Here is a 10,419-nt window from a genome sequence, read left to right on the forward strand (position 1 = left end):
CTGTCCACCGGCAGCCGCGGGGCCCGGCGGGAGCCGCCGCTTCCCGTGAAGGAAGGAGCGGAAGTGTGAGGAGGCGGGACGAGCGGAGACCTCAGTTTTCCATTGGCTCAGGCACCGAAATGAGGCACAGAAATCTCCGTTGCGTTTCGGTCCGGGTAGGTACCGGTTGTACTCGGTACCCAACCCTATTTACAACACGGACATACATCAGGCCTTACCCAGATCAGTGGACGTGGTTATTTCTTGTCTGATTGCTGCGATGCCCCTCATGAGGGCCTCCCTTCACTGTAAACAGTGCATAGTTAAAATCCTTTCAGATGGCCCAGAATGCAGCAGCACATCTGCCCTTCAATTTGTCATGTTACTCCGCTGCTCATCAACCTCCACTGGCTGCCCATGGCTGCCCATGGCTGCCCAAATCAGATCGCTTACTGACGTCTTCTTTCAATCATGCATGTTTATGCTACTTGTCGGCCATTGCATTCATCCACGGAACATCATCTGCACGCAAGATAATCGCAGTCCAGACTTCCCCTTGCTTTGTGGATTCCCTGATTGTGGAACAAGCAACCTGGTGCGATCTGATCAGGGGGAGTCCCTCAATCTTCAAGGACCTCTTTCAATGATGTGTATGGTCATCTAAACTAGAAAAGGTATCGCTTCTCTTTATCACTTGCAAATTTCACAAAATCGTGAGAAGACACAAACTATCTGACTGATCTCTGTAGATGAACGGAGATGAAATGTCAGGATCATCCGCACACACACCTAATCATCAGTGTAGCACTGGACGCTGATATTATTCACACCTGATCAGTCAGACTGTTGTTATAATGGAGGGCGATGATGGAGAGGGATGATAAACAGAACTGCGCTCTCATTGGCTGGATCAGGTTCTACGCTTTGATCTTCTTTCTCCTCATTACTCAAGGGGGAGCGACAGGTGTGTGTGTATTTCTGTGTGTGTGTGTCTGTGTGTCTGTGTGTGTTTATATACGTGGAGATTATTGTAATATGTTGAATAAGATGTGCAAATTCCTGAGTTGCTATCAAGAGGGGAACATCTATTAATGAAGGAGCCTGTATTTATATTTATTATCAACATTTATACTCCCTGCAGATGCTTGAATTGCTGCATCTCTTTTGAAAAATGAACTGTTTACCACCCCACTCCAGGGGAAAAAAAGGAAGAATAGAAGTAATGACCTCATCCCCATCATATCTCGAGACTGTCTCAGCAGTCTGGGTAGCTCACGCCTGCACACTCACAAACAGGCCGCTGATACAGTGGGAAACACACACTGATTATCTGTAACTTTGCTGGTAATTACCGCAGCCTCTGGTGCAGAGGGAGACAGACCGAATATTATCCGACCCCAGGAAGAGAGATAGGAGCAGTCCCTCAAGGCACCACAGTTTTGAACAGTTATGCATTTCTTTGGGTCAGCGTTCTCTTGTGTGCACGAACAGACTCCAGGCTTGAGTGCGATACGCCCACGTAGCCTGGCCATATCTCTGGATAGAGCATCCAGAACCGCTGATAGCCGGGGGACGTGTTGACTGCCCCCGAACGCAGGGAAACCTCTGCCTTCCTGGGCGAAGAGATTACGCAGGTTAGCTGCTTCCCTCCAGTCAAGCATCCCCCCCCCCCCAGGTCCCACAGGGAACCGTCACCCCCACCGGTCCGAAGACGGAGGCTCCTCCTGGGCTACTCCGCTGATACTCCCTTCAGGGAGGGAACTTGTACAAACATTGCACATTTGACGTACAATCCCTTATACACACCCTCACACACTAATATACTGTACACACACACACACACACACACACACACACACACACACACACACACACACACACACACACACACACACACAGAACGGCCGGCTTATAATATAATATACAGCAACATATCTCCTACACTTGTCATATAAACATGAAAAGCCATTGGTTCTATACATGAGAGAGAAATAGGATTTCAGAAATCTAAAAATGCACCACAAAGAAAGGAATGTGAAATTATGAAATGGAGCAGACGTGCAGGGATGTTCAAGGGATTTTGTTTTGGCGTATCAGTAACTCTGTGGTGTGTGTTTGTGTGTGTTGTGATAGCACCTTCTTATGTATCATTTCAACCCTAATCTGTGTTTGTGCCAGTGTGTGTGTTGCCACTTCTCCCACGGGACACAGACGTTAGGCTACCGGAGGCTAACAGGAGATGACAAAGAGGTGAGATGTGACCTGTGATAAAAAAAAAGTGCCCCTCTCACACACACACACACACACACACACACACACACACACACACACACACACACACACACACACACACACACACACACACACACACACAGACACACAGACACACAAACACATACACTTACACACTCACATTCACAACATTGAATCTCATGAGACCCCTGATATCCCCTGAACCCCAAGTCCCAGGGCAGGAAGCGCGTGTGTGAATTAGCTCATTAGTGTGTGCACGTGTTTGTTTGTGTAAGTGCCTGTGTGTGTGCATCCCCAGCTCCGGTGCATCTAACAGACAGGCCCACTTAGTAGCAGAGGACAGACACAACAGCACCTCAGCAGCCCTGTAATCACAAACAGATGTCGGCTCACCTCTTTGCTAAATGTTAGCTGTAGCGTTTCATTGTTGAATTTTTATTTGACCATGTGATTCTTAATCTTAACACTGAGTGCAAGTGCACGTCAGTGCATATTTCTCTGATGACAAATCTCGGCGCAAAGATATCAGTGCAATATTTATAAACTGACCTCCGTAGCAACTGAGAGTTACGTGAAGTGCTGCACATCCATTCAGAAACAACAGTTCGAGTGATACTGAAATTGTTTGTTTAAAATTATTCTGTCTAAACAGATGACAAGATTTAATTGATAAATCTTTAAATTGTACAAAAGTTAATAAAATAGTTTAAGTACATTTTTGTGCGAAATCAATGCCCCATTTGAGACTGTGAACAGCATTTTTAGACATATTATGGCTCAGTACAAAAATACAATTCATATTCCTTCATCGCAAAATGACACTTGCAGTGCTGAAAGTAAAATTTAACTCCGAACCAAGGAATTATTATTGTTTTCAACTGTTTTAAGCACTTACTACAGCAGTGTTTTTACTGATAAAAGTCTGAGCCTAATAGAATCATCTCTATTTTTTTCACTGTTGGCATTAATGTCAAAAAGTAAATAGTATTTAAATAGTTGTATATTTTGAGCTTGATAAAAGGTAAACCATCAGTTCTCTTGATGATCACAAGTATACCTTACACTCACCAAACCTTTACTGTTCTGCACTTTGATTGTTTTCGGTTAAAGTCGTACTCTAAAGAAGCGTTGCTGCTTCTTTAGGGCAAACACAACATGCAAAACATGTGAATCTGTCTATTTCTTAATCATCTTTATAGTTTATTTCTTAGAAACACTCACTCACACACACACATGCACACCATTTGGTTTTGCAAAAAGCGACGTGTCCCTGTGGAGAATCAGCTGTTGTCCAGCTGTTTTATGCATATATACTCTTTGGCTTATTTATTTGACAGCAGCGATGTGCATCTTCAGAGGTGGGAAGTGTGGCTGTGTATAAACAACTAAACATCCTTATTGCCATCATGATGCAACACACACACACTTGATGAAAACTGTTTTCGTTTTCCAATATTGGCAAAATGTCTAAATGGCTCTTGGAAAGAAAGTTCTTGCTTAATCCAAATTTTTTTTTTATGCTAAAAGCCGGATCGCACATTATTTACACGAAAACATTACAATGCCAAAGAATTTCATTTCAGTTAATTTGTCTTGAATCACTTCTTAACGTGTACTACGTTGGTTTCACATCAGAGGAAATACACTGAAGGCCTGAACTCCAGGACTGATCATACCTTGGTGAGTGTTTCCTGCTTTTTACTACAAACTTTGGTTTGGATTTTTTTTTTAAACACAAAGTAGATCAATCAGCGAAGTGGTGGTCCTTATCTATCTCTTTCCCCCTGGATACTAATTAAAGATAATAAACCTCGCAGATCATTTCTCTGCTGCTCCAAACTCTCCGTCACCTCTGCTCTTCTCGCACCCAGACACACATGGTCGGATTGGCTGAGAGCTCACACACAAACACACACATACACACACACACACACACACACACACACACACATGTAGGGCTTCCCCTCAGGCTGCAGGTGTGTGTAAATTCTGCTTGTGTCTCTGTACGTGACAAATTTGCATTATATGTTAAAAACAGTGTCGAAGGCTCTTAAATACACATAAAGCTACATCTTTCAAACATGGGCCTGCACACACACACACACACACACACACACTCACACAAGATTCATCTCTCTGTGTGTCCAAGTTTAAACCCCTCGTTTATCTTCAGTCTACGCCTTAAACACAGGTGTTTGGAGAGTTTACAGATGATGATATCATGCGACTATATTCAAGTCCACTCTTTCTCTCTCTTTTCACACACATTATTGCTTCCCACAGAAAATTCCCCTGTTTGCCTCACTTATCACAAACACACAGACCCTCTCCAACATTTGTTTCTAACCCACTCACCAGCTCGGTCAGCACACACAGATATTTATCTAGCTCAGAGACAGAGAGTCTCATGAGCCGACAGGGGCGGTAAGATTTTTATTGAGCAAGAAGATAAAAAGGCCGGTTCTGCTCTGTGTCCATTAGGGCTAAAATGGCCTTAGGAGCGTCTGATGAAATGGAATAAACTGTTGTGGTTATCTTCCCTGGCTGCTGCGGTGGAGGAGAGCCAGAGAGAACGAGGGAGATGACACTCTCACAAAGAAACTAGACATTGCTACACAGACGAAAAATCATTCACACACACACACACACACACACAGACACACACAAAATCTAACCCTCCGTGGTATTGCCCTGGTCTGTATTTATCCCTAACCATAACAGAGCAGGCAGATAATGGCTGATGGGACAGTCGTAAAAATATCCTGGCACGGTTCTGTTTGGATTAACCTCCTCTCCTCACCCCTTCTCCATCCCTCCATCACATTTTATTGCTCTCTGCTTTTTCGTCCCCTCTATCAATCAATCAATCTATCTATCTATCTATCTATCTATCTATCTATCTATCTATCTATCTATCTATCTATCTATCTATCTATCTATCTATCTATCTATCTATCTATCTATCTATCTATCTATCTATCTATCTATCTATCTATCTATCTATCTATCTATCTATCTATCTATCTATCTATCTATCTATCTATCTATCTATCTATCTATCTATCTATCTATCTATCTATCTATCTATCTATCTATCTATCTATCTATCTATCTATCTATCTATCTATCTATCTATCTATCTATCTATCTATCTATCTATCTATCTATCTATCTATCTATATATCTCTCTATCTATCTATATATCTCTCTCTTTATCTATCTATCTATCTATCTATCTATCTATCTATCTATCTATCTATCTATCTATCTATCTATCTATCTATCTATCTATCTATCTATCTATCTATCTATCTATCTATCTATCTATCTATCTATCTATCTATCTATCTATCTATCTATCTATCTCTATCTACCTACCTACCTACCTACCTACCTACCTACCTACCTACCTACCTACCTACCTACCTACCTACCTACCTACCTACCTACCTACCAGCTATCTATCTATCTATCTATCTATCTATCTATCTATCTATCTATCTATCTATCTATCTATCTATCTATCTATCTATCTATCTATCTATCTATCTATCTATCTATCTATCTATCTATCTATCTATCTATCTATCTATCTATCTATCTATCTATCTATCTATCTATCTATCTATCTATCTATCTATCTATCTATCTATCTATCTATCACCATAATTTCCATGAATACCACATTTTTTTCTGGCTCTACTATTCCTATGTTGTGTATTTATTTTGGCAGAGCAGGAGCAGCCTTATCAACATAAAGCAACAGCGGCTTTTTATTTTCCCTCTATGTTTGAGTAGGATATAAAATACTTGTTCAAATATGTTGAAAACAGAATCTGGAGGAAAAGTTATCGCCCCATTTCAGGGGCTTGAACTCACAGACTTGCACCTGGTGCATATCCTCCAGTTAAGTTATCACAAACCTTTTTGCTCTTTTTTTGGTCTCGTCCAGCTTCTGAGAAGAATAACGTTACCTGTTCCCAAGCTAGTCAGCAACTAGTCAGTACATTTTTGACGAGCCAGTTCTGAAGTGACAAATATCCTTTAAAACCTTTGTGTTACCCAGGATGCCCCTCTTCTTGGGAGTCATGTTGAATCAAAGCGGAAACAATAACCCTGAAACCCAATAACAAGAGAGGACATCGTGGGCCTGTAAAATGCTGATCCTCATGTCCGATGAGGATGGGAGGACAATATTTTATATCTCTGCGGAGAGCGTTGCAACAATATATCTGACACAGCTTTATTGCCTTATACTCTTTAATGACTTCCTGCAGCGAGGCCGGAGGAGACCGAGGGAGTGAACTCGCTGACAATTAAGATCTCTCTTTTCTTTTTCTCTTTCTCTCTGTTTCTGGACTCACTTTGAACCATTTTACGGTCTTTACCTCCGTACCTGTGTCTGCTCCTCACACCAAAGCCCGACTCCACGTTTGCCTCTCTCCGTCCACCACTTTCACCACCGTTTGCCGGGAGTGTAAATGCCTCATCAACATGATAAGTATGTGACCCTGTCTGTGTGTTGCTTGGTGCACCTCTCTCGCTCTCTGAATGACTGAGATGGGGTTACTAATGAGGAAATGTTCAGATGATGAAGTCTTTTTCCAAGAATCTTTTTCTCCCAAACGCTGTGGCCTTTGGATGACTCCTCGAGGAGACCATTAATTTAGATATCAGTGTGTGTGCGTCCGCGTCTGTGTGTGTGTGTGTGTGTCTGTGTGTGAGAGACAGTGTGTGTACATGTGCGTGGGCAGGCCTTGTGTGCGTATGTGTGGGGTTTCGTTGCTTTGTTTTATCACACAGAAAAACAAGCATGAGCAAAAGGCAGGTCAATAGGAGAGTGTGTGTGCACGTCTGAAAAAAATGCAACAACAACGAGCGCCGTACAAAAAATGACCCCCTAACAACTCAACAAAAACACAACTCCCCCCCGCCCCACCCCTCTTATCACACATCCCTCCTTCCTGTCATCCTTCTACACCTTCACCCCGATTCGCTCCCCAAACGCCACCCCAAAACATCCTTCTATGTCAACACCCCCCCCCCCCCCCCCCTCCACCCCAATTCAGGCCTGTACCAGCACAAAGTGGAGGGGACTCCTCACACTAACATCATGCACACATTTATGGATACAGGAAACAAGTACCACTTTTGCCACCCACCCACCCGCCCTCCTCTCCTCCTATATCAAACAGTGCCCACTAAGCCACACAGTGACAAAGATGCATGAACGCACACTTTATCTCCGAGGGCAACCGGGTGTGTAATTGGAGCGATCTGTGATGAGCCTCCCCACCATGACGTTGGGGCGCCGCCGCGCTCTCACAGCAGCTCGTTTTTTGAAGTGCTCTGTTTTCTAGTGAGAGAGGAAGAATCCACTCCACGGGGCTTACAGCAACTCCTTCTCTATCCAAACACTGTCTGTCTGAGGTGCTGACAACCCGACCAGCGGGCCCCAGTTCTGTGGTGAAAAAAATACAGTGTTTGCTCTTCTTCGTGAACAAGGAGCCACAATGGACGATTTCCCAACCAGGGATTTTACTGTATTTCTAATCGCTTACTTTTTTTAAGGGCAGCTGAAGCACATCCACATTTGAAAAAATGCCAATAATGGCCTTTGTTGATGAATATTGTCTGACTTATCTTCTCATATGTGTATTTACAGTAGCTGTCCACCCTTTTACTTTGTTTTCTCTTTAGGAAAATTTCTCATGTAAAACACTTTCAATTGTCAGAAATAGAGTGCTGAAATATAATAAGTAGTACTGCTGATGACAAAAAAATCTTATCTCCCAGATTAAGTATCAGAATTTTAGGGAGAAACTAATTATCATGAATCTTTCATTCAAGTGAAAACATATGCGATCAATTTCTTTGATTTTGGAGCATAAAAGAGTCAAACAGACAGGTCACAGAAATCAAAAGCAAACATGAGATCTGACAAATGAATAATTTAAAGACATCTACACTGTACAGTTTGCATGTGAATATAAAAAAAACAAGCCGCTGAGCTCCACTGCTTCAATACATCTGTCAACAAGAGAATTTGATTTCATCCTGCTGCGGCTTCATTTCAGTTGACTGATCCTGCAGATAGCTGGCTCTGCAGACTGGAGCTGAACCAGATAATAATAATGGCAGCATTATCATTTCCAAAACCAGTCTAAACATGGCTATGGCAGGGAACACCAAAACATCTGTGCAGGTGTGTTAATGTTAGTCCAGTAAATCATATAGACATAATGAGCGTCAGAGTGATCGTCTCTCTGTCTGGTTTCAGGCTCACGTCTGTAGAGAAGGTTTCACTTCTCAGAAACTCAGGTGAGAAACTGGACAGATATAATCAGCTGCCAAGATCCCGACTGTTTGTGACTTAAAGGTTCAGTGTGTAGAATTTAGTGATATCTAGTGGTGAAGTTGCATGTCGCAGCATTACTTGCTAAATCCAGGATTTTAAGGATATCATGCATGCGTCTACAAATCCTCTTTCAAGTACCTCCAGGTATCTGGATGAGTGTGTTTGCACACTGCCGTGCCCCTGAAGCCTGGCTGACTGGTCCCAGTAAGAATGGGGCTGATATAAACAGGCTTGGCCGTTCCCACGTCTCTGTTTACACTGGGAGACCCCAGAGCAGCACTACCAGAGCACTGGATTCCCTCTGCACGGCAAACTCACACACTATCTATCTCCGTCTCGTACAGAAACACTTACTCATAACTACATGGATTCAGTGTCATGGACTTGCAGATACGTTATTTTGGACATTTTTGCAACACTGCAGCCACACACAGACCTGTTTCCCAGAGGGCACTAAAGCACACACGGCTGCAGAGTGTGATCTTACGTTTGCAGTAGTTCCTCTATGGTCTTTTCTTCTTCATCTCACTTTTATCTTTTATTGTCTTTTTTCTCCCCCAGCTTTTACTTTTGTAATTTCCAACCTGGTCAGTACATCCCACCTGACCTCATCCCTGCTGAAGAGTTCCCACAAAATCTCCACAAACCAGCGCTGACCTCAGTTTTTACAACACTGCCGCAAAGACTCTCAAAAGCTTAAACTCTGCTCTCTGAGTCCTTTTGAAAAGAGGCCGTGATGGACGCCCAACATAAACAGAACTCTGGGGTCCTGACAAATACGTTGAGTTTACAGGCAACAGTGAGGTCACCTCGACAGCGCATCTCGGCAAAAAGACGCATCTGCTGACAGGGACGTGTCAAGATTTTTAAAGAGGTGGTCAGTGGTTTTGCAAAAACAATGAGGAAAGATTAGGGCAGAGAGAGGGGCTTTCTGAGAAGGGTGTGTGAGAGTTATCCAGAGATTTTGGAGAAAGTTGTGTGACCTTGTCAATTTTCTGTCAAAAAATATTAAACCAACCAGATCATCTAAATCAGGTTACCTCACAATATATAGATATGCGGCCCCAATCTCCCCCTGGTAAATATTATTGTTCCACCCAATAACAAACCGTTTTAATAATTATTTCTGTGTCAAGTTTGATACATGTGAATATAAAACGTAGAATAGAAAAGTTAATGAACAGCCAATTGAACACAAGTCAGATCAAAACTATCTTCACACACAAGCAAGCGCACAAACACAAATATTCCCAGAAACAAACAGAAGAAAGATTTATCTCTCACTTTCCCCCAGTCACTCTCTTTTTGACGCACACACACAACGGTTACAGTGATGGAGCGTCTATTTATTCTTAGGCATATCTAAATCTATTATGCCACAAGTGCTCACATCTGTGTGTTTACAAGCTGCAATCTTATGACCTAATGAAATTAAGAGCATTGTTCCCCTGGGAAGCAACTTCCCCCAGTGATGTTGAGACCAACAAACTGTAAACACACTCCTGTGCCCTGCGTCAGTCTCCTCCTAACACACACACACACACACACACACACACACACACACACACACACACACACACACACACACACACACACACACACACACACACACACACACACACACAAACACACACAAACACACGCACGCCAACAATGCTTCGCGGCCTGACTCTTCTAACCTGCTCCAAATCTAAACCTTTATAGTAAACAACTTGGGACATCTGAACAAGGCTCTTGTGCCGGATGGATGTGAATTACAAGGCTATATTTCTCCCAGGAGGATTAAATGAGAGGAGGAAAGAGACAATTTGGTAACCAGGGGAGGAAGA

The sequence above is a fragment of the Limanda limanda genome, chromosome 18 (assembly GCF_963576545.1).
Source record: "Limanda limanda chromosome 18, fLimLim1.1, whole genome shotgun sequence".
Classification (NCBI taxonomy): domain Eukaryota; kingdom Metazoa; phylum Chordata; class Actinopteri; order Pleuronectiformes; family Pleuronectidae; genus Limanda; species Limanda limanda.